The sequence below is a fragment of the Onychostoma macrolepis genome, chromosome 24 (genome assembly GCF_012432095.1).
Source record: "Onychostoma macrolepis isolate SWU-2019 chromosome 24, ASM1243209v1, whole genome shotgun sequence".
Classification (NCBI taxonomy): Eukaryota; Metazoa; Chordata; class Actinopteri; order Cypriniformes; family Cyprinidae; genus Onychostoma; species Onychostoma macrolepis.
The window spans coordinates 10,704,538-10,726,237 of NC_081178.1; the positions used below are offsets into that span (position 1 = coordinate 10,704,538).

Sequence of the window (21,700 nt, forward strand, 5' to 3'; positions counted from 1 at the left end):
ACACAAATTTCACGATTCGATTTGATTCTCATTCACAAGCTTGCGATTCGATTCAATTCAATATCGATTATTTTGTATATATATCAGGTACAGTACATGCCAAATTTTCTTAAGGAAAGAAAATCTCTCAACTAATGCTGTAAAATATACATGAGAGTCAGTTGGTACCACATTACCATAATATTGAAGGTTAAAATTGACCGATTTGTTAAAATTACACTTAATGAAGTTTTTAAAATAATAAAGTTACAATTACATAATATTTCTACTTCAATTCATTTTTTAAAAAATATTAACATAATGGCTGTCATAACTTTATGGATTTATTCAAACAAATTAAACATTATAAAAATTATAATGAATATATTATATTATATAGTGCATATATTTAGCAAAATGCTCCTCTCAACAGTTTATTTTTCTAGCTGACTAATGAGTTTATGGTAACTGAATATGTTTTTCTGAGGTAAATGTGACGTTACATAACATTGTTTACAAGCCATTATATTGACGTCTTTGTGCGGCTAAAACACTGATTGAGCGATTACATGAGACAGTATACGGATTGTAAAGTTGTACTCTTTCTTTTAACTTGCCTTCAGATGTTTAGTCATGTTTATTTTGTGCTGAAACTTTATATTAATGTGGAGGAGATCAGTTCACGTTCTCTGTCACTCCGCATTAAACAGCGCCAAAATGGCATTTATTGTTTGAATACTGCAATACAACGCACAGAATTTGAAATATGAGAGTTTGTTTCATATTAAAAGTACCAAAGCACAATGCTTATTACGATATATTGAATGGGAAGTGTCTTTTAACGTTCCGTCCATTAACTGAAAACAGGCTAGATCAGGGGTACTCAACAGGCGGCCCGTCTGCATTAATTTTGTGGCCCGCGTCATGCTGAAGATTAATATATTTTTATTACAGTTTGCGCTCAAAATATTAGGCAGTTAAATTTTTTTTTTTTTTTTAATTAAATGTAGCCTACAATCGCAGTAGTAAAAGCTGCTGGATCTCTGCAAGCGCTGTAACTAACCACGTGCAGCACGCGCCAAACAACTTAAAAGAGAAGCGTTGTCCAACAAAAGAGGACAACATGATTTTACTCCACAACATCAGTCGAGTGTTTGAAATAACTTCATTTTGTGAGCTGATGTGCGGTTTTTGTCACAGAACGAGGCAGATAATATTTTCTATACGGTAAAGGCAATGTCGATTATCATTGGATTATAAATATAGGCTACTTTATTATTATGAAAATACCAGAGATGGCTTGAAGAACACTGTTAAACCATATATTGTCGCGTCGTATGTTTATTGTCGTATACTGTTGGATATTTAAATAAATAGCCAGATAGCGAACAGATTCAATCTTGTTCATAAATTACAGGATTATTTATTAAAGCCTTGAATCACACTCTGTGACATTCAAATCTGTGCTCGCGCTGCCGCTGATCCAGAGAGAGCAGTTTACGCATATTAAACATCTTTAAAGTCTTTTGTATCGTTATTTCTGTAACAAACATTCAAATAATCACAGAAGTACAGTAATAAAAGTTTATAGTTCGGATATAAACACTGCTGTCTAGCGATCAAAATAGAATAAATCACCTTTTTGAAAGTGGCGATGCTTCAAATAAAGATTGTATCAATTACAACGTAATTCTAGCAGGTGGAGACAATGACTTGATGAGATTCGTTCAGAAAACATTGATTCATTCAGGAATGAAACAAGTGAAGTCTTTATGAGCAAGTCATGAAGTTATCAGTTATCATTTGTTTAACTTCTTTATCAATTCGTTGAATATTGTATTCTATAAATAGACAGTAGCAATTTTTTCTAGAAACTGTAGTAAAAAACATTATTTTTAGTTGTCTTTTTGTTTTCAGAATTATGGTGGGAGAATAGTGAATATCTATTTTAAAAATAAAATATTGATACAATGTAGTTCATATAAATATGAAAAATAATACTTCTTTCTAAAGTACTTTGTGAACTGTTTGCTCAAGAATGTTTTTAGTTTTAGCATTTTGAGTTCAATAGGCTACTCTGTTCAATATAGCAAAACAAACTTTTAATCCAATTTTTGTTCCAGATTTTTACTCTTTAAAAAAAAAAAAAAAAAATATATATATATATATATATATATATATATATATATATATATATATATATATATATATATATATATATATATATATATAAATAATATATATTTTCATGCTCAGTCTTATTTGAAATAGGACAAGGACAAGTAAGACTTGGATAAGTAATAAACTGTATTTCTAAATCAGTAAATCTGCAAGTATTGCCTTAAATAAAGTCTGATGGTGCAAATTGTAATTTGTGGCCCTTCGCATCGTATGCAGTTTAAATGTGGCCTGCTTGGCCTCTGAACTCGAGTACCCCTGGGCTAGACATCGATTCTTGGGATTTAAGAATCGATATCGTTCCGTAAAAATGAGAATCGATTAATATCGAGATATCTATATTTTTTTTATCCAGCCCTAATTAATTCATTTAAGCTTTTTAATCAGTTGACTGCACTAGTTTGTATTAAGTATGTAATCAACAATTTGATTTTGTTTATTGACTAGAGACTACAGAGTGACATCCGTTTTGAGGCAAGTTTGTGTTTCTCCTGAAAGAAACAAAGATCTAAGCAGACATGATTTTAAATACTCATTGGCGACGACTGGAAAATTCCCTAAAAGCACTAGCCTTTGCTGTGTGAATTAGGTCTTATAAAGGTCTTGATTGGCATGTCATTGACAGTGGTGTAAACACAAAGTGACAGAACTAGAATGAGTACATAATCATTTAACAGCACAGTTACTTTCCTGCGCCCTCCACCTAGAGCAAGTGTTCTAGCAGAATGGCTTGATTTATACGCTCCTCGTTTCCTCTTGCCCATGTAAAAAAAGGGGGAAAAATGCCAGTAATTGTTAGCTATTTCATGTTGATTCTGGTACATTTCTGATTGCGCTGTCCTCCCCGTTATGGGCCAGCGAGCACACAAGCGCCTTAGCTCACTTCATAGCAAAGAGCAACAAGCGTAGAAGTTGTTGGTGTAGGAACGGAGAAAGGCATCCACTATAAATATTTAATCCGGTACGACTGGCTCTGGATTTCAGCTTTGTCTTTCATTGGATTACGCATTTAAGACTTCAAAAGATTAATGGAACTGCAAATAGAAGAGGGCTTCTCATCTCCCCACCGCATCTCAAAGATAAATGGAAGAATTACCATACAAATATCTATTTCAAGACACTAGGCTTTGTTGAGCGTTTAGAACGATCAAAGGAGTATGTTTACAGATCGATGTGTTTTCATTCAGCGTCGAGAAAGCGAAATTGTATAATTTTGTTACTCTGAAGTCAGCCACATTATTTGGTCTTTAAAACCAAGAGTATTGTATTAACTGTGCAGCGAGGAGGCCCGTTTGTTTGGACTCACTGTCAATTTAATTAGAAATCAGTGAAATAGCAGTTTGCGTTTAAGGAGATGATAGCTCTGTTTCTGCTCATTGATTTTGCATTATTGCTAAAGACATACCATGGTTCCACTCAACACTAGGGGTCTATTGGGAAAACCAGGTAAAAGGACTGCTGATGTATTTAAAATGATTTGCAAAAATCAATTGTTTTGTCTTGCATAAAATGCAAAGCACGGATGCGTGTTGTCCCCATGCTTCTCCATCGATGGGCTTACTCAACACAGACTTCCTACTAATGATATATATCAGCTTATAACGCAATCCGGGATCATTTCGGTTTGTCGGGTAAAAGAATATCAATAATTAACAGCTAGGACCAATTTGAAAAGATACTGGAATTGGTGATAATTATTTTTTGCCCATGTATATCCTAGATCTGTTGCCTTCTCTTTTTATCTGGTAAATCAATGCAAGATTAAAGTGCCCCTATTATGGTTTATGAAAGGTTCATATTTTGGTTTTGGGAGCCCGCAACAACAGGTTGACATGCATGCAAGGTCAAAAAAACACTTACATTTTCTTACAATATGGATTTATTTTTACGTCATTTGCTCAACGACTCCTAAACGATTCGCTCAACGATTCATTTTTCCAAACCCCTCCTTTGCGTGACGCTAATCTGCGATTTCATTTTCATTTCATCATGCCTATAATGCCTGATAAAGCAGCATTTGAGAGCGCAGTGCTACTTTGTGTACAGCTGTTACCAGCGAAACAGCTATTTTTACCACTCCAAAAGTGGCACCTACACTGTAAAAAAAACAACTAATTTGAGCCAACTTAAAATTTTAAGGCAACCAGCTTCAGCAGATTTTTGAGTTTTCTCAACTTGTCGTTTTAAGTTTATACAACAACAATTTGAGAAATAAGTTGAGTAAACTCAAAAATCTGCTGAAGCTAGTTGCCTTAAAATTTTAAGTTGGCTCAACTTTTTGTTTTGGATTTTTTTTTTTTTACAGTGTAGTGGCAAAGAATGAATTTGCATTTTCATTCAGACCGATGCGAAAATCAAGTTTTCCCAAAAAACGACTCGTTTCAATAATTCAGAGTCGACTCTTTCTTTTGAGAGACAATAACTTTATACACGGTGCACTTTCAGATTTAAAACTTTGCAGGATGTTTTCATTCACAGAGCTGTGTTACACACTGCATGAAAGGTAATTTTCAAAAATCCATAATAGGGGCACTTTAACAAGATGAATACTGAATCCACCAAACATTTTAATGTAGTTTTTAAATGTATTTTTATAACTACAATGCAGCCAGATATGATAATCGTGCTAAACCATATCTCATTGTCAGGCATTTTCAGAATTAAAAAAAAACAAAAAAAAAATCGGCCAACTGGCAAATTTCATATAGTCGCCAACACTGATTTTTACTCTTGTTTGGAGCTTTGCGAGTGTTAATTGTGTCAGGGCGTTTGATATTAGCCACTGGTGTGCTGCCATGTGTTCTTAAACAAACATATGTCCAATTAACACAGGCGTTAAAATGACCAAATGCTGTGAATGAACTTTCTTTTTTTGCACATCATTTGCATAACATGCATTCAGGAATGTTACAATGGCAATTACAACAATTAACATCTTGCATAGATGTCAATTGCCCCACGCCGCAAGGCACGGCAATTATGTCTATGCTAATTAGACTTTATGCTTTTAGGGAACAATTAAATGATTTAACATGCCTTCGTTATAAAGCTGGGGAACATCGCCACCCCCCTGAACAGCTCGACACACTCCACTGCACATCTTGGCCTCTTGGCTTGTCCCTCCAGAAAACACGATGGACTTTGTGAAAGACAAGAGCAATTTCCATCTGATCTCAAGAGCCTTATTGGTATGACGGGTGCAAATGAAAGTGTGTGTTTATTAACACAGCCGCAGACTGTGCTGTCAGTGTGCCTGTTGACATTAGGATTTGACACTCGTATCAGAGGCAGCTTGTGCTTGGGATCAAAATGACAACATGTTTGGTGCATTTAGATGTACTTTATTTTTTTGTTTGTTATTATTGAAGATTTTTAGTGTGCGTCTGTGTTTGAGCTGATTGCATTGATTACATAATTATCAAAATCAACTGCCTTCATTTTAACTTGCTATGGACTATCTTATACTAAATTGTCAATAATTTGTAATTTATTCTAGAAAGAAAAACTTAAAACTAAAATCAGTAAGGCTACAAGTGAATTGAAGACATTTGGACAATATGAGAAATTAGTATTCATTTTGAGGTTATATTTAACATGGTTTTTGTTATATATAAACAGTCTGTATTTAAAGATCAAGTAAGAATTAGGTTGTGGAAAAGTCATTTAAATGTAAAAATAATGGAAATATTATATGTTAAATATTCTCTTATTGATAAATTAAAAAATCTCTCATTTTAAGTGTGATCGAGCCGCCCTAATATTTTCATACTTTATCCTATTGTAAATTGTTTGATTTCTCATACCAAAGGTATTATCAATACATTTTTGAAAATATCAGGTCAACAGATCTGTATTTTTATGTGTCATTTATGTCTATTGCTTATCAAATTTGGCAACACTGCATTTAAATTGCAGTCTGAGAAGCCACCCTCCAGAGCTGCGCCGATAAGCTCAGCAAAAGGTTTGCCATCCTGAGAGTCCTGGTTGTAAGTTGAACAACATAATTCTATGTAATCTACCTCAATAAAATCCATAGACATCGTAAAAACATTACAGAACACGTGGCGCTGGCCTTGGACCTCTGGAAAAAAAGGTCTTGTTTTGGCAAATTTGTGAGTGTTGCTACCATTTACGCTGATCGATACCCACATGTCCCTGTATTGATCCTCACATCTGTGAGGGAACTTGAGAGAATGGATCTGTTTGAGTTTTCATTTAGACCACACATCGGGATCAAGAGAGATCAGCACTAAAGAGACTAGTGAAGGTCTCTCTCTGTAATGCCATATTGGACATGACAGTAGAAGAAAAGAAAGATAGAAACGGTCAGGTTTATTTATATTCTCGATAGCCCGGGTTATGCATCACGCAAAAGGGCTAACAGTTGAGAGTGAAAACAGTTATTGCAATTCACGTCAGCACATCAAGTGTGACCGATGGTGTTTACGTTAATTAGCTTAATTGCCAATGTAAATATTTAACTGGTAATTAAAAGCATCCTCAGTCTATGATTACATCATGGAGACAACAGTCCACAATGCACTCAAACTGCCATGCCGTAACATCAGTCTTTATTTGTCACAGGCCATTTGAAAGTGGTTTGGATTACATCAAGCTTCATTACAGAGCCCCCGAAGACATTATGGAAACAATCCTTACCACATAATTTCTCTTAATTACTCAATGTCAGATTGAGCATATTCAAGACCAGTCAGTCCTTTCATTTAGAGCGAATGTGTGTTCGTATGTTTTTTTGGGAGGGTCCTGGAGGGCTCTTTTTCACACCCCTATCCCTCCCGTTGCAATGACCTCCCAGAATGCCTAGAGCTTCCTCATTAATCTCTACACGACAGCCCTTGACCATTTGACTGTGCGTGTGACTTCTGCGGAACAAAATCTCCGGCCGACAGACGATGATGGGACTATTCCCAAGTTTCCTTCCTCGTATTGAAGCGGCACCCTTTTAAATTGACTGACATTATTACCATGTCAGGGTGTCGCTCACGTGATACCTGGACTGAATCTGGTGGAAACCAATTAAAATTGAGGTTTTTGTGTGTTTTCTATTTGCATTTGGCTATTTGGGCTTTTCAATGAATTGTTTTAGGTGTTTGGGTTTGTTTAGTCTCTCGATGAGATGAATGTTTGTTTTTGTGCATCTGATTTGAAGAAAATCTAAACGCACCTGTCTTCCCTCTTGTGTTTTTTTATTACGTCTTCCCTGGCCTCTGATCCTCTCGCAATGTTTTAATCATGATGCCGCTTGTTTGTAATTATAAACACCTACGAGCTACATATATGAAAAACTGTTTGATGGAATTTGAGCCTATGGGTATCTCCTGTTTGCTTTGAAAACGGGGCCCCTCAACATCAAAAGCCGGTCCTCTTTTGAGGTGTCCATGTTGCTGTTTGCATATACCTTTAAGGCCTTGAGTTTTGAACAGCAAGGTCAACATTTGTTGTTGATGCATGGAGTCAAAACAGGCCTCTGAGGCCAGAGGAGAGAGGATTACAACTCTCATCTGCCCATCCCCTTTTAAAAGCATAGACATTAAAATGCACCCAGAACATCTGAAGACTTTAACCTTAGAGAATTAATGGCTTTAAAAGCTTTTCCAATCAGAAACTAATCAAGTTATGTTATGTTTCATGTTATGTTGTTTATTTTTTTCATTCATTTATTTTATTACATATTACTACATATCAAAACAATTCATAATAAATTAGTAGTATATGGAAATACTTTTCCAATTATTAAATTAATCCAGTTTCTAACTATTAAAGTGTTGTTTATTTTTACTTAATAATCTATTTTATTTTATTATTACATTATTATATCAAAACAATTCATATTATTAATGGCATATGAAAATACGTCAGAAACTATTTTATTCTTTATTTTTATATATTATATTATTAAAAACAAACCATAATAAATTAATGGCAGATTATTCTTACTGTCATAGTGAAATACTTGGCCAGTAAGAGTAATATGTTGTTTGAGTGAATAAAATAAACAACAATAGTGGAGTTCAACAGATGCCAAAAATATGACCAACCTTGTCTCTTATGAAGGATTAGGAGCTCAGATTTAATCAAGTAAATAGATCTCAGGACTTTCATATAAAAAAATAAAAATAAAATGCATCCTGGTGCTTTGCTTCATATTAGATACGTTTACAGCTGCACATACTGTCATCACAAAATTGAAATCCATCAATTTACAAAGTAAATACTATACTTCATATTCATTGGCAGAGACCGGAAATGTGACCTGTTGAACTATTAACCTCTTCCGTGTTGTGTGAAAGAGAGATTTAAAAACATCATAAACTCTGAGATCATTTTAATGTAATTGAATAAAAATATTGTGAAACCTTTTTCCCTCAGTGAACAGTGACCTAGTGGGCTCCTATGGCTTAAGAAAACTATGTACTATTTTGCTTTTTATATATATATATATATATAACTTATAATAAAAAAAATCATTATTAACATAATATTTTCATCTCTTAGTATGTTTGTTTGTTTGTGTAAAACCTGATGATTATGTTCTCAAGCATGATTTGAGATGCTGCCGTTGAAGCCCAAGTTTTTATTTATTTTTTATTAAAAAAAACAAAAGACTTCTGGGTGTTTGTATCATACAATCAAAATATTACAAATTTGCTGCTTTGATTATTGACCTAGAATTTTACATTTCTTTTCATGTTACCTCATATTTCTATTTAAAATTTGTCAGCACCTTAACTTGTTTAAATTCGATTTTGATTCCTAAATCTTCAATGCAGTCTCAGACTTTTGGACCTCACTATATGGGTGCCAGCATAATTACTTTAAAGGAGTCCTTTAGAGTGAATTTTGTCAGTTGTTCTGGTATACATAGATTGAATTCCGTTAATCAAATGATAGGAATGAAAAGCACATTTGTGTTGTATTTTAGTGTCCTGTTATTGGGAAAAGTCATTGCCCACCCTTTTTTGCTTTATTGAGCAAACTGTATATGTGAGATTAAGAGTTGCAAGTAGTCTTGTACCCGGTGCACCTTTGATTTCAAAAGAGAAAAAAAGACTGACATGCTTCAGGTAGTGTGAATGCTAAAATGGATTTCTTTGACAGTGACCTTGGTTGCATTTCAAAGCACTTGAATGGCGAAAATATGCATTTTTGGCCGAGCCGAAACTTCTCGGTGTCTCTTGAGTAATTTCCATTCACCTATAAACACGCGCTCCTGTTCTGGTAAACAAGATTCACTGTAAGAAAAAAAAAGAAGTGAGACTTACTTGATAGTCATAAAGGATTTTTTCATTTCAATGAGTAAAGATCAAAGCCATGCTGTATTTCTGAAGTAGCACATAGCCTGAAGCACTGAAGCATATATTCGCAACAAATCTTGTTGCTTGTGCAAGGTATTACTTTAATTTTACTGCTCTGATTGAAGGGAGGGGAGCGATATAGATATCACACATCTTCTGCGTAACCTTATTTGCTATCAAAATATATAATGTACCACCTGCTCCTTATTTTTTTTAACTTCAAAATCAGTTTTGCATCAAAATGAAAAATAATTTTCCTTCATCTATAATCCTCTCTAATAGTCAACCAGCAGTTTTAATCTTTAGATGCATTTTAAATCCAAGCTGTAATGTCTTAACTCTTTCACAAGGTCAAATATCTTTGCAAATAGAGCTTAAGCTTTGTTTTATATGAACAAAGTACATGATTAATACTGAAGAATTAATCATGCACTATTCATATACAGCAGATTGGGTAGTGATGAGGATTAGATTGATAGTTCCTGGCCTACTTTTTCATATGACATAAATTGACATTGCAGTTTAGCAAAGTACAGCTAAAGAGAAACTTAACTCTTTATGTAATGTGTCTGCCTTCTCAGAGGATGTGAAATGAATATCAATAACACTTTAAATTACAGTATTAGTTGCATATAATTACAAAAGCAATAGTATAAAACTGTGTGAAAGTGTTTTCGACTTTTTACGTGACGCATATGAGGATTAGACTGTGAAATATATATTTTTTTGAAAATGTATATAAAACCAAGATTACTGGATAATGTTTTACAAGAAAATATTTCAGCCTTTATACTTAAAAATGTCATTTAATTCAATGTGTTACTTGCCATTTTTTTTATTATTTGTGAAATTTACCAGCAATTTCTGCATGAAAATTGTCACCTTTTTCCCCCCAGCGTTTACCTTTTATGTATGTAGACATACATGTTCATAGAATTAAAAGCTGTGCATGATCTAATTTAACTTGTTTTGATGCAAAATGGTTCGATGGTTGTTTACATTTCATTAGCCTATTTTATTATTACGTGTCAAAAGTATTTGTTTATTATTATTACTTTTTATTAACAACTTTAAAAGCTTTTCCAATCAAAAACAAATCAGGTTGTATGTTGTTTATTTTTGTTTAATCTTTAATCTGTTATTTTACATATCAAAATCAATTCATAATAAATTAATGGCATATGGAAATTCTTGTTTTTTAAATTTTATTAGTAAAAATTCAGTCCAATCAGAAACTAATCAATATGTATAGTTTTTCTTGTTTAGTTTATTTTAATTGTATTTATTATTGTATTTATTATTATAGTGTAGTATAGTGGAAATTATTTTATCACCAGTTTTTTTCAGTGTGCAAATTTGTACAGACATATACATGTTCTTAGAATTGGTTGTACAAGATCCGATACATGCAAATTTATACAGCGATCATTGTGCGTTTTGCGTGCTGTGACAAAAGTTAAAGTCGTGGATGTTTTGACGCAAATATTATCTGATGTATATGTATTTCAGTGAAGTATACACAGCGTGGTTTCTGTGGATGGCCCGCGTGTCTTCAGCAGCAGCAGAATCCTCTGAGGAACTGGCCTGACTCATCTGCGTCTGTGACAGGTAAGAAAAGAAACCAAACAACTCACAGTAAGACAAGCAGAGAGCTGCCCTGCACAGTGCGCCCTATTTTTTTTTTTTTCCTTTCTTTTTTGCGGTGACTAGATATTCATTTTCACACCTCACTTCTCCATATTTATGATTGCCCATGAGAACATTTTTTATTTATGCTGACTTCTTTCATAAACTGGACAGCGGTTTCTTTTTTTCTCCATGTGTGTCAAAACAATCTCTGATTTATAATTTATGTGATTTATGATCGCTATAAGCTATCAAAAAGTGTCAAAAGAAAAGTTTTTGGAGTACAAAGTGAAATCAAATATGTTTAGATGGTTTATAATTCACAATCTGACTTATTAATTAGTCTATGCAACTGAATGACCGGTGTTTTATTTTAACTCAGAAAGAGTGTTTTTGTAGGCTATCAAATGTTGAATTCATATCCACATAAATGTGTGTGAAAAATCTTTTTAGAGTGAGCTTTTGCCTTTAGGGGTTTCTGCCTGAATCCTTAATGCGGTGTGTAGTTATGTTATGTTATGTTATATAATCTTTGCAGTCTATGCCATAAGCAATGAGTGCCTAGAGAGAGTAAAAGAGAGTTAGAGATTTGAGTACATGTTCAGTTCTCTGTTTATCATGTCACCTGACCTGCACTTTCAGCATCTCTCACCTTCACTCCAAATGCTACATGGACTTTTATATACCGTATTCGGCTTCTGTGGGTGGAATGTTTTGTACTGTGTTTTGTGTAAATGTCTTAAAGGCCTTGCGCTAATGTTAACGCACCGTGGCACTTGACTGTCATTTTCTGACAACGATACAGTAATGCATCAGTGTGATCTTTTTGGCAGTGGAACGAATTTAAAGCACAACATTAAGATAAAACATCCAACCGGTGCATTTTTCCTTTTTTTTCTGTTTGCACATGATTGGTGATTTGTTAGCCGGTTTGTGCAGCTATTATCATAAAGTATGTCAAAATATTTGAACCGTGCCACTGACAAATGGAACTCACTGTACTTTTTATGTAAAGCGCTAGTGGTTTTCACTTACTGTGAGTTTCACCCTATGAGGCCGAGTCAAATTGACTTTCATGTCTGCATTGATTGTAGATATTACACAATGCAAATATGCGTCTAAACCTGGCTATTTGGCATAATTGAGGCTGTTTAACAATGTGTTGTGTTCTGCCGAATAGCCCACCTTTCTGGATCCTTCCTGCTGCATTTAATGCTAAAACATATTGGCAACTGACATTTGTGGACTCCATTAAAAGACTGACAATTACTTAAGGAAAAAATTCTGTTCTCGCCCGGATGTTTGCATTTGATTGTGCTGATAAGCTGCAAATGTGGGTGTTTTGAGTGCTTGGTTTGAATTTCATGTAAAGTGCAGAGCTGTGTTTATTTCGGATAAAATGAATTGATTAGTTGTGGTGAATTATGTTTCTTATCAGCATTTTGTTAGCAGTCGGACCTTTTCTTTCTCCACAATTCCTGTTAAATGTATAATCTTCTTCCTAATGTTCCCTAATATAAAAAAAAAATTCAGCTTAACTTGGGAAAAACATTTCCACACAATTAAATTAAGCCTTTTCAACAAAAATCATTTGTTTCAGCAGATTTGCTTTAGTATTATTTGTACAAATGTAATTTGGATTTACCCATTAAATGCAAAGAGGAGTTTATATTTAGTATCATTTTGTTCATAAACAATATCCAAAGAATACGTTTTTATTTAGTATTAAATTAAACTACATATGCAAATGATTTTAGACTTAATACAATTCTTGCATTAATTGTCAGTGTTTCTGTAAAACCTGATTTTCAATCAACTGAAGTACTTGATTTTACAAATTTAAATATTACTACATTGTAAAACAGTTTTAATTTTCACTGGTTTTAATTTAATCAAACTAAACTGATGTAAAAAAGCAACAAAACCTCTTTTTGATCTGAAAAGGTATAAATGTCCGAAATGAGACATTTTAAAATGTTAATATTCAATGCTATTAAACTGAAAATGGAGATGCCTGTTTTAATCCATAGAGAACTGAAGAGGTGCATGTTGTGAGCTCTGTTTTAATGGACCTGAATTCATTCCAGTTCTAGTCAAATTCCTCAGACTTCTCAAGCTGCTCTAAGATGATCTAGTCCAAGGTCTTCAGAGATCAACTCATTAGTTTAGCCCGGCGTAGTCTACAGTTTTCAGTCATGGAACTAGGGCAAATGTTGTGAATCATAACATCTGTCAATCAAACTACTTTAATGAGTCAGATTTGTAGATGAAATTTGGTTGTCACTTTGGGGGTTCTGCTATGAGAGGTTTTCTCAGGACATGTAGACTTTTTTTTTTTAGTGGAACCAAACCTTGATCAGGCCTCATTGGAGCAATAATATCACGTTCTCAGGAACATCTACTGACAGACCAAATCATGTATGTTTCTCAGGACATTTCATATTGGAGTAATTGTGAATTTGGTTAATAACGCAGTGTCTGATATAATCCGAACGATTGATATCAGTCTAAGTCTTAGTATTCCTAAGAGAAACGCTATTGAAAGTTGTTGTTTCTTTGGTTAAATCTGGGGTTTCTTTGAAATCGATTATTAATTATTTTCTTTCATAACCAAACTCTTTTCCTTACACCCTTTGATAATAACAAAACACACAGTACACAGTCTTGATTGTTGATTTGACAGAGTAGCTCAACGAGAGGTATTGTAGTCTAGCCCACATTTTTTTGCCTTACGTCATTCGTGGCATTGTGGTATATTCTCACTAGTACCTCTAAATGAATGTCAACTTGTTTTACTTCTGCTGCAGCCGATCGATACTTCATTAGGCTGAATTGTCTTGTGTCCATGCAACCTTGAAGCTGTGGCTTAATTACCTCCAGTATTATGCAGGGGGCTCTGGATGTGAGGCAGGCTCAGCTGTGTCCCCCTCCAACAAAGCCTCTCGGCTTCCTAAAGGTTGGGCTCGGGGTGGGGGCGTAAGGGGGCGGGGTTGGAGGAGGTGGAGATATGAGCCATAGATGCAGTGAAGCTCAGGGGGCTGCCATTCTTTCAAGTCGCCTGGCCGTTTTATTCATTCCAAATGGACGATTGAAATGAGGGGAGATGAACATTCGGAAATGTCACCAAGCTTAGGGTTTGATGGTCTGGCTGTGTGTATTGTGCAGTGTGCAAATCTAATTCCCCGTCTGTCCACCGAAAGGTTCGGGCTTCGCAGAAGGCAAAGAAGAGGAGAGTGGAGGGGAGAAAAATGGAGAAAGCAAAAGGAAAGCATTGATAAATTTGATTTCCACGCACATGCTAGATGCAGTTAGGCAAATTTGGATAATTTAGAATTAATGGCTATCAATGTATCATTCATCTGTAGGCAGAAAAGCCGGTGGAGGAGGGGGACTGGGAGTGCAGTCAAATGGCAATCATGACAAATGACATCCCCTGTCTGAGAGCCACTTCTCCTCACTGGGCTGATTTGTCATCTCCACTTTTGACATTTTTCATCCTAGTATCAAATCACAATGACAGTCTGATATTTTCTAATTCTCTGTAGCCAGGAGCGCACCAAAATAATGCCTTATATATGCCTTTGCTGCTCTTGGCTGGAGAAAACTGCACAAAACCCATATCAGACCTGTCCTTTAAGTATAGCATGCATGTTATATAAGCAAAATACACAAGAACAATGTTATAATTAGTGTCTTTGTTAGTAGTATGTTGTTGTTTTTTTAAGTCAGAAAGATAATTATTTGAATTGCATGATCAGTTTAACATGATTTAAATTGTTATCCAGTAATTTGTCCATAATTTGTGAATATTTTATAGGTATATTATATAATATAATATGATATGATATGATGTGATGTGATGTGATGTGATATGATATAATATATAATATATTAAATTATTACCATGTTGATAGTAATGAATAAATAATAATTTGTCCACAACTAATATTTCAGTAATTATTCAACTAAAGGCACTTTTTTTTTTTTTTTTACTATTTTATAACATGAAAAGACTTCTAAAAATATTTCAGATTTTAAAACATTTAGAATAAGTGTCTGATCATGGCCTTGATCAACCTTCTTGATTTTTAGTGCAGTGTGTGTGAAGATGAACATTTTTAATATTGTTTCTGGGTGATGGTAATGATATTTGACATTTTAATTACATTTTTCAGTTTTGTAAGAAAAAGTTGGATAAGCTGTGGATACAATAAAAAAGTTGAAAACTGTTATGAACTAAAGTAAAGTGACCTGAATGATGTAATAATGATTATAATCATAATGATAATTTTATAAATACAAACTGGAATTCTTAGTTTATTATTATTATTACTAAATCCTAGACTGAAAAGTTCCCCCAAATGAGAATTTTACCATTATCTGATTTATGGGAATTTGCTGGTACTAAAATTTTAGCCTAATAAATATTTAAATTTGAAATACCACAGTGGTGTTAAACTAAGCTTTCCATAAGTCTGAAATGAAGACGCATTGTCTTAATACATTTCTATAAAACGCATGCGGTAAGATGAATGTGTAACGCCTGCTGCGTCTATAGCACATCTATCTATAGCACGATCAGAGCGAAAACTGTAGGGCTCATTTGAGTAACATGAAATCTTTATGAGTCCTGCTCAGTGAGGGGAGATAAACATTGGCCAGAATTAGTGTCATTCCCCAGTTAAAGCAGAGCTCCTAAAGTCTCACATTATCCGTGATGTCTCTCCGGGGTGGTGGCAGGCCCTCCAGGAAAGCAGATGGCAGCTAATTCCTTTTTTCCTGCAGGTCTCTTTCATTACGTCTGATCCCGATCGTGTCTAAATGGTGTAATTATGCAGCAAGAGTTTTTTTCTGCTTATTGTTTTATGTAATAAATGTCAAGTATGCATGGCTTCACATGATTCGTTAGCATCTGCCCAGGCTCCACCAGTGCAGGCCACTGCCTGATTCTTGGCATTAATGACAACTGCAATTATTTCAAATCCGTACACGGGCTAAAGACAGTATTGGGCTCTGACAAGGACTGTTAGGTTCTCTTTTTCTTTCTCGCCATCCATCTACAGTAAGAGATATCGGTATGGAGGTTGACAGGAGCACTGGCTTTCTGGTGCAGGTACACAGTCCCATGGTAAATCAGGTTTCTCTGCGGATCGCCCTTCATGTAATGAAAGCTTCATGTGAGGGAGCTCGGGCCCCGAGCGCCCTCTCCCTCGCTCATTCTGCCATAATCTCTTCCTCTCCCACTCAGGTCATGTCCATGAGCTGGAGTGGATAACCCAAAGTGCCCAAACCGGCCCGCTAACACTCACATCCATGTTTAAAGATGCTGTCAGGTTTAAGATGGAAAGGAAATGCATGGAAAAGTTGCTACCAGGTAATTTAAGTGCAAGAAACATTGGCTGTTTCTCAATATGCGTTCTTCAGCGATATTGCATCCTTGTGTTCTCGCTCTACGTCATCATCAACTGTCGAAATTCAGTTCCAGTTCTCAAGAACGCAAGAACAGAGGACGCATGAAAATACCCGGATGTGTTCTTGATATCGAGGATGCATCGAGTGCAGACTTGAGAGAATCGAGCTGTTAGAAATCCCAGAAGACGCTGCGGGCGGCCGATGTACGGAAGACTGTAAGCTTGACGGCTCTTGAAAGTAAACATTTATCGTTTTGCTTTGCTTAATTTTAATAAAGACATAAAACCCGGAGAAAGTCTGTAGTATTTTTTTATTGGCATATTAAAATGAATCTTAACATAGTCATAGTTAAACATATATGCTGTAAAATAAAACTATATACAATTATATGAAAATAATATCTATAATATAAATGTTTTAATAAGTTATGACATTTGTGTGTAATGTTATGTTATATTTATTGTTCATTGGCCACTGCTTATGCTGTGACTATGCGGTCAGTTAAGCAAAAACGCAGCACATCTCAATTCTCATAAGGGTGCCTTCTGTGTTCTCGCGTCCTTCCGAGTTCGTTCTTCCGAGGAAGCTTGGCAAGACCGGTCTCCACAAGAACACAAGTCCTTTCTCTGCGTTCTTGGAATTGAGAAACAGCCATTGTTTTGAATGACCTGCAATGATGCGGTAATGTGAAGGAATATCTGTGTTGTATAATAGGCTAGCACTCAAAACTTTGGAGTCAGTAAGATTTAAAAAAAAAAGTTTTTGAAATAAGTCTTTCATGCTCACCAAGGCTACATTCAATTGATCAAAAATACAGTAAAAACAGGAATATTGTGAAATATTATTAGAATTTGATAAAACTGATTTCAATTATAATATTTTTTTTAAATATATTTTAATCCTGTGATGGCAAAGGTGAATTTACAGAAGTCATTACTCCAGTCCTCAGTGTCACATTATGCGTCAGAAATCATCATAATATGCTGACATTTTTTACTATTATCAATGTCGAAAACACTTGTGCTGCTCATGTTTTTGTGGGAACCCCTATACATTTTTTTTTGTGTTCTTTGATAGAAGATTAATGTCTATAGAAATATGAAAAATGTGTAAATACAAAGTAATACACTAATCTCAATACAAGATTTTTTCAGAATTCTTTGAATAGAAAGTTAGAAATAAACAGCATTTATTTGAAATATCTTTTGCAACATAAACATAAATGTATCTTTTGATACATTTAATGTATAAAAATAAATAGTACAGAATAAAAGTCTTATTTAAAAACAAAAGAATACTGTGTATAAAGATCAAAAGCAGAACAAAGTTTTTTTCAGTCATTTTGCTATTTAAAGTTGTTTTCCACACAGTAGAAATGATGTTTGTCTGTCTTCTTTTGTTGTTTCTTTGTTGTCTGTAAGTAATAGTGCGTACTATTAGCCTGCTAACTATAGCTACCAAATTTTCTCAGTGGAACAGTTTTTTTTTTCATACACAACTACAAAAAGTACAAGTGAGAAATGAGAACAGGCTGACGGGGAACACAAATAAAAAGCAGGAAGCTGGGGAAGGAAATATCTATGGCAATTCATTTCGGAGCAGAACAGTTTTGTGTTGCGCAGACGGCAGCCATTGCACTTGTTTTTCATATTACTTTTCTCATCCTGGAGGAGACGTGATTGATTTTTCCTGGCTGTGTGATGACTTTCAGTTGGAAAGTTGAGATAGCATCTAACTCGTGCCCAGAACCTCCCAGGCTAATCCGTTTGAAATTCGCCTTGATTGTTTCTGAACTGCCATTTCCAAATTTCTTCCCGCTTCTCCACACGCCTGTGCCATTCTTAAACAGTCGGAGTCTTTTGGAAAACTCTGATTTGACTGAAAGGATAGACAGGGGACGGGGGGACGGTGGTCACCCTCACCTTGGGGGCCTTGGGGAGGTGTATATGTGTCTGTGTGTGTAAGTGTACCCCGGCTCACTGGCACCTCCTGGGAGCCAATGTGACTGACTGCTCCTGGCTGCATAGACTTGCACACGCACCATCATTAATGCGTATTATTGCTCTCCCACTGTCAGGCGCTGAGACAAACAGCCACCGTCAGATTCTTGTATTTTTTTCTTCTCCTCCTCTCCTTTCTATCCCTCCCTCTGATTTAGACTGCAGAGCAGGCAAAAAAAAAAAACACAGCCGAATTATTTTGGAGAAGCTTCATTTTTCTGTTATCTCTGCCGACGGCTGATAACAAAGCTACAAGCTAATATGGTTTGATTTGTTTGTCAGTCATTTATCATGTGACCTTTCCAAGTATCGCTAATACTGCTAGAGGATTGCAGAGCGAGATGGAGAAATGAAAGAGGGTTGCCAGATTGCTTTTACAAGTACAGCTTTGGCAATTTGTGCATTACAAAGAGGCAGGACAGGGATTGTTCTTACAATCTATTGTTCCTTGCATTTATTATTTTCTCAATTTCAGTGCAAATTGTAGTAGCAAAGTGTCTAATTTTGCTGAATTGAATCATGCTAAGAGGTTTCATGTTTATATAGGTTTTATGTTTTTAACTTGTATATGTGTTATTTATCTCATATAGAAATCAGTCAGAGCTTCAAGTATGCTGATTCAGAAAGCAGGTAAATTAGATTCAAGAGGTGAACTCGGATAATTTTTTTGGACATTTATATGGAAACCAAAGGGGAATTCAGCAGTCAATTCATTTTCAGTGCATCTCCTGAATTGATTTAGAAATGGAAGTGATATTGACCTGAACCTGAACAGGGTCAGTATAAATCAAAATGCTAATTCTTGGACGCTGGGTTGGTAAATAATTATGAATTGCAGTATGATGGCCTGTATAAAAAGCAAGCAAAGTCCATTGATTTTTTTTTTCTTTCCCCCAAAAAATATAGCATTATCAAATATTTTATACATTTTTCTAATATATTAATATCAATATATTAACAATTCATATTTATTATATGTTGGAAACAACTGTTTGTAATTTTTATCACAATGGATTTTTACATTATTTAATAATATGGCATTTACTTCAAATGTTTGCCATAGCAAATAGTATATATTTTGCACAACCTGATTTTTTATTTATTTTTTTACTTTCTATTAATTTGTGTCTCTAAATGATTTAGTTACCTGCTAGTTTACATGTAAACATATAATGCTCAACAAAGACAGCCAGACCTACAACATTTCTCCTTAGTGTCAAAACCTTCCAGCTACTAGTCAGCACTGGGTTGCCATGGAGACCAGGTCAGAAATAAGCCTTTACTTCTCAGATGTCCGAGACATGCTCTTGTCACTTGTGGAACTATGAATTTTGAATACAGGTCAGGAGATGTATATCAGGGAAATAAGCTGGGAATTGGACCATAATGGCAACTTGCGTTCATAGGTCCTTGAAATTCACGATTCAATCTTAAAAACAGCCATTTCGGATGACCTTTTTATTGCTTTTAGGTGTAATATGCGTATAATTTGAGAGACGGAACTATAGAAAGTGGCGAAATGATAGAGAAGGAGATGAAACAAGATTAGTATTTTTAAGTAATATAGGGAAATAGAAAAATAGTAATACAGTAAAATACCACTTTTTGCAATTCTAAGGAGCTTTTATTGAGCACTTGAAGGTTTTTAAGCTCTTATTTATTGTAAGTATCTTAATTTCAATGCAGTTTAAGCCATCAGCATAAATACTATATTTTTATTTTGCCAGATTTTAATAATGAGGACATTCTGAAATGGACAAAAGAAAGGGTTTAATGTGGATAATAGGGATTTGTCATAAACCCTTCATATGGATCAAGTGCTCAATCTCCTTGTGTTTCTTCATCAGACCGGTCTTAAGAATTTAATACTGTAATGTCAACACAAGGATGTTTATTTTCAATTTCATAATTGATGTAAAGTATGATGCTAGATTTAATATCTTTCAAAGTGATTTTTTCATGATTTTTACCACAAAAAAGGTTAAAATAACAAACAAGGTAATCGATCTTTGAGTTCCTTCAGTACATGTGATGTATACTTCATTTAAAAAAAATCTGCAACATATCTTTCATAAATGAATGGTTGTTCTCACCTTGAAGCCCTCCGTCCTTCATTTAATTGTCATTAAATAATTCAAACAGCGTATTGATTGCACTTCAGATTTGACCCCTATATAAATTTCTCACCTGATGGCTGACGACGGCTTCCTAATCAGAAATGTTTTATCTAATGGCTTACAGAAATTCATCACTTATTCTCTCAATAACTGCATTTTATGACAGGATCCCTATCATTCTGTCTCCTTGGTTTCACCCTTTCCTGACCTTTGCGATGCCCGAACGTGTCTGGGTTATATATTTTCTGTCCCGACCATTAGCTAGTCCCTAAACCGCTAGTGAAAAGGATCAACTCGGAGCATTTCTACAGTTCATTCATTTTGTTGCTCCCCAGTGATCGGTCGGCCTGCCTTTAAATCCTTCTTTTATTGTACACTGCACTGACAGAGGCAGCCTTGTCTTTCATTTCCTTGATGTGCTTTGTACAGCTGTATGGCCTTTGTTTGTATTGATACTAACATTACCATAAACCACCACCCAGGGGCCAGAAACAATCGACTAACTCTTACCAAATCCAATACACTTTAGCTTATCAACCTCTAAGTTTTAGTTTGGTTCGGGTGGCACACGCCGCATGCGGTCTGAGCTTGAGCTGGCGAGCGAAGAGCCACTGCGACCGAGTGTCAAGAGAGAATCGAATCAGTGGCATAGATCACTGTCTCGATTTTTGATGACTCAGATTCCCAGATTTTTTTTGTCTCTTGCCACTTCAGTGCTTCGTTGTCTCTCACCTTCTGTTCAGGTTCAACAATAGCAGGATTACTCTTTTAAAAAAAAAAAAAAAAAAAAGCAGCAGTTCAGTGCAGAAAGAGGGATTTAGCAGAGATGAGTATTTAAAATGAACCGCCTTTGAAAAGAGGGACATTAATTATCGCCCCTGCAAAAGAGTCACAAACGCTTTACTCATTACCAATGGAAATGTGCGGGGGTTTGTGGGGGAATTTCAAAAAAAGTTTCTTGTATTGTAAATGCAAAAATGGTGCCTGACCCTTTTTTTGTGTTCTGCCTAATGGGAGGGTCATATGCTTCTTGGAACTTGGTGGGATCCCGGAGTCAAGCTTTGTAAAATGG

At 35.1% G+C, this 21,700-nt stretch overlaps 1 long non-coding RNA gene across 4 annotated transcripts in view; it reads left to right on the plus strand.

Moving 5' to 3' along the window:
• LOC131532962 (uncharacterized) overlaps positions 1–21,700 on the plus strand; it is a 93,071-nt gene that overhangs the window by 18,441 nt on the left and 52,930 nt on the right. For all 4 annotated transcript variants that reach the window (XR_009269009.1, XR_009269010.1, XR_009269008.1 and 1 more), the window contains exon 2: positions 10,983–11,081. This is a non-coding gene — a long non-coding RNA (uncharacterized LOC131532962). The remainder of the gene's footprint in view (positions 1–10,982; positions 11,082–21,700) is intronic.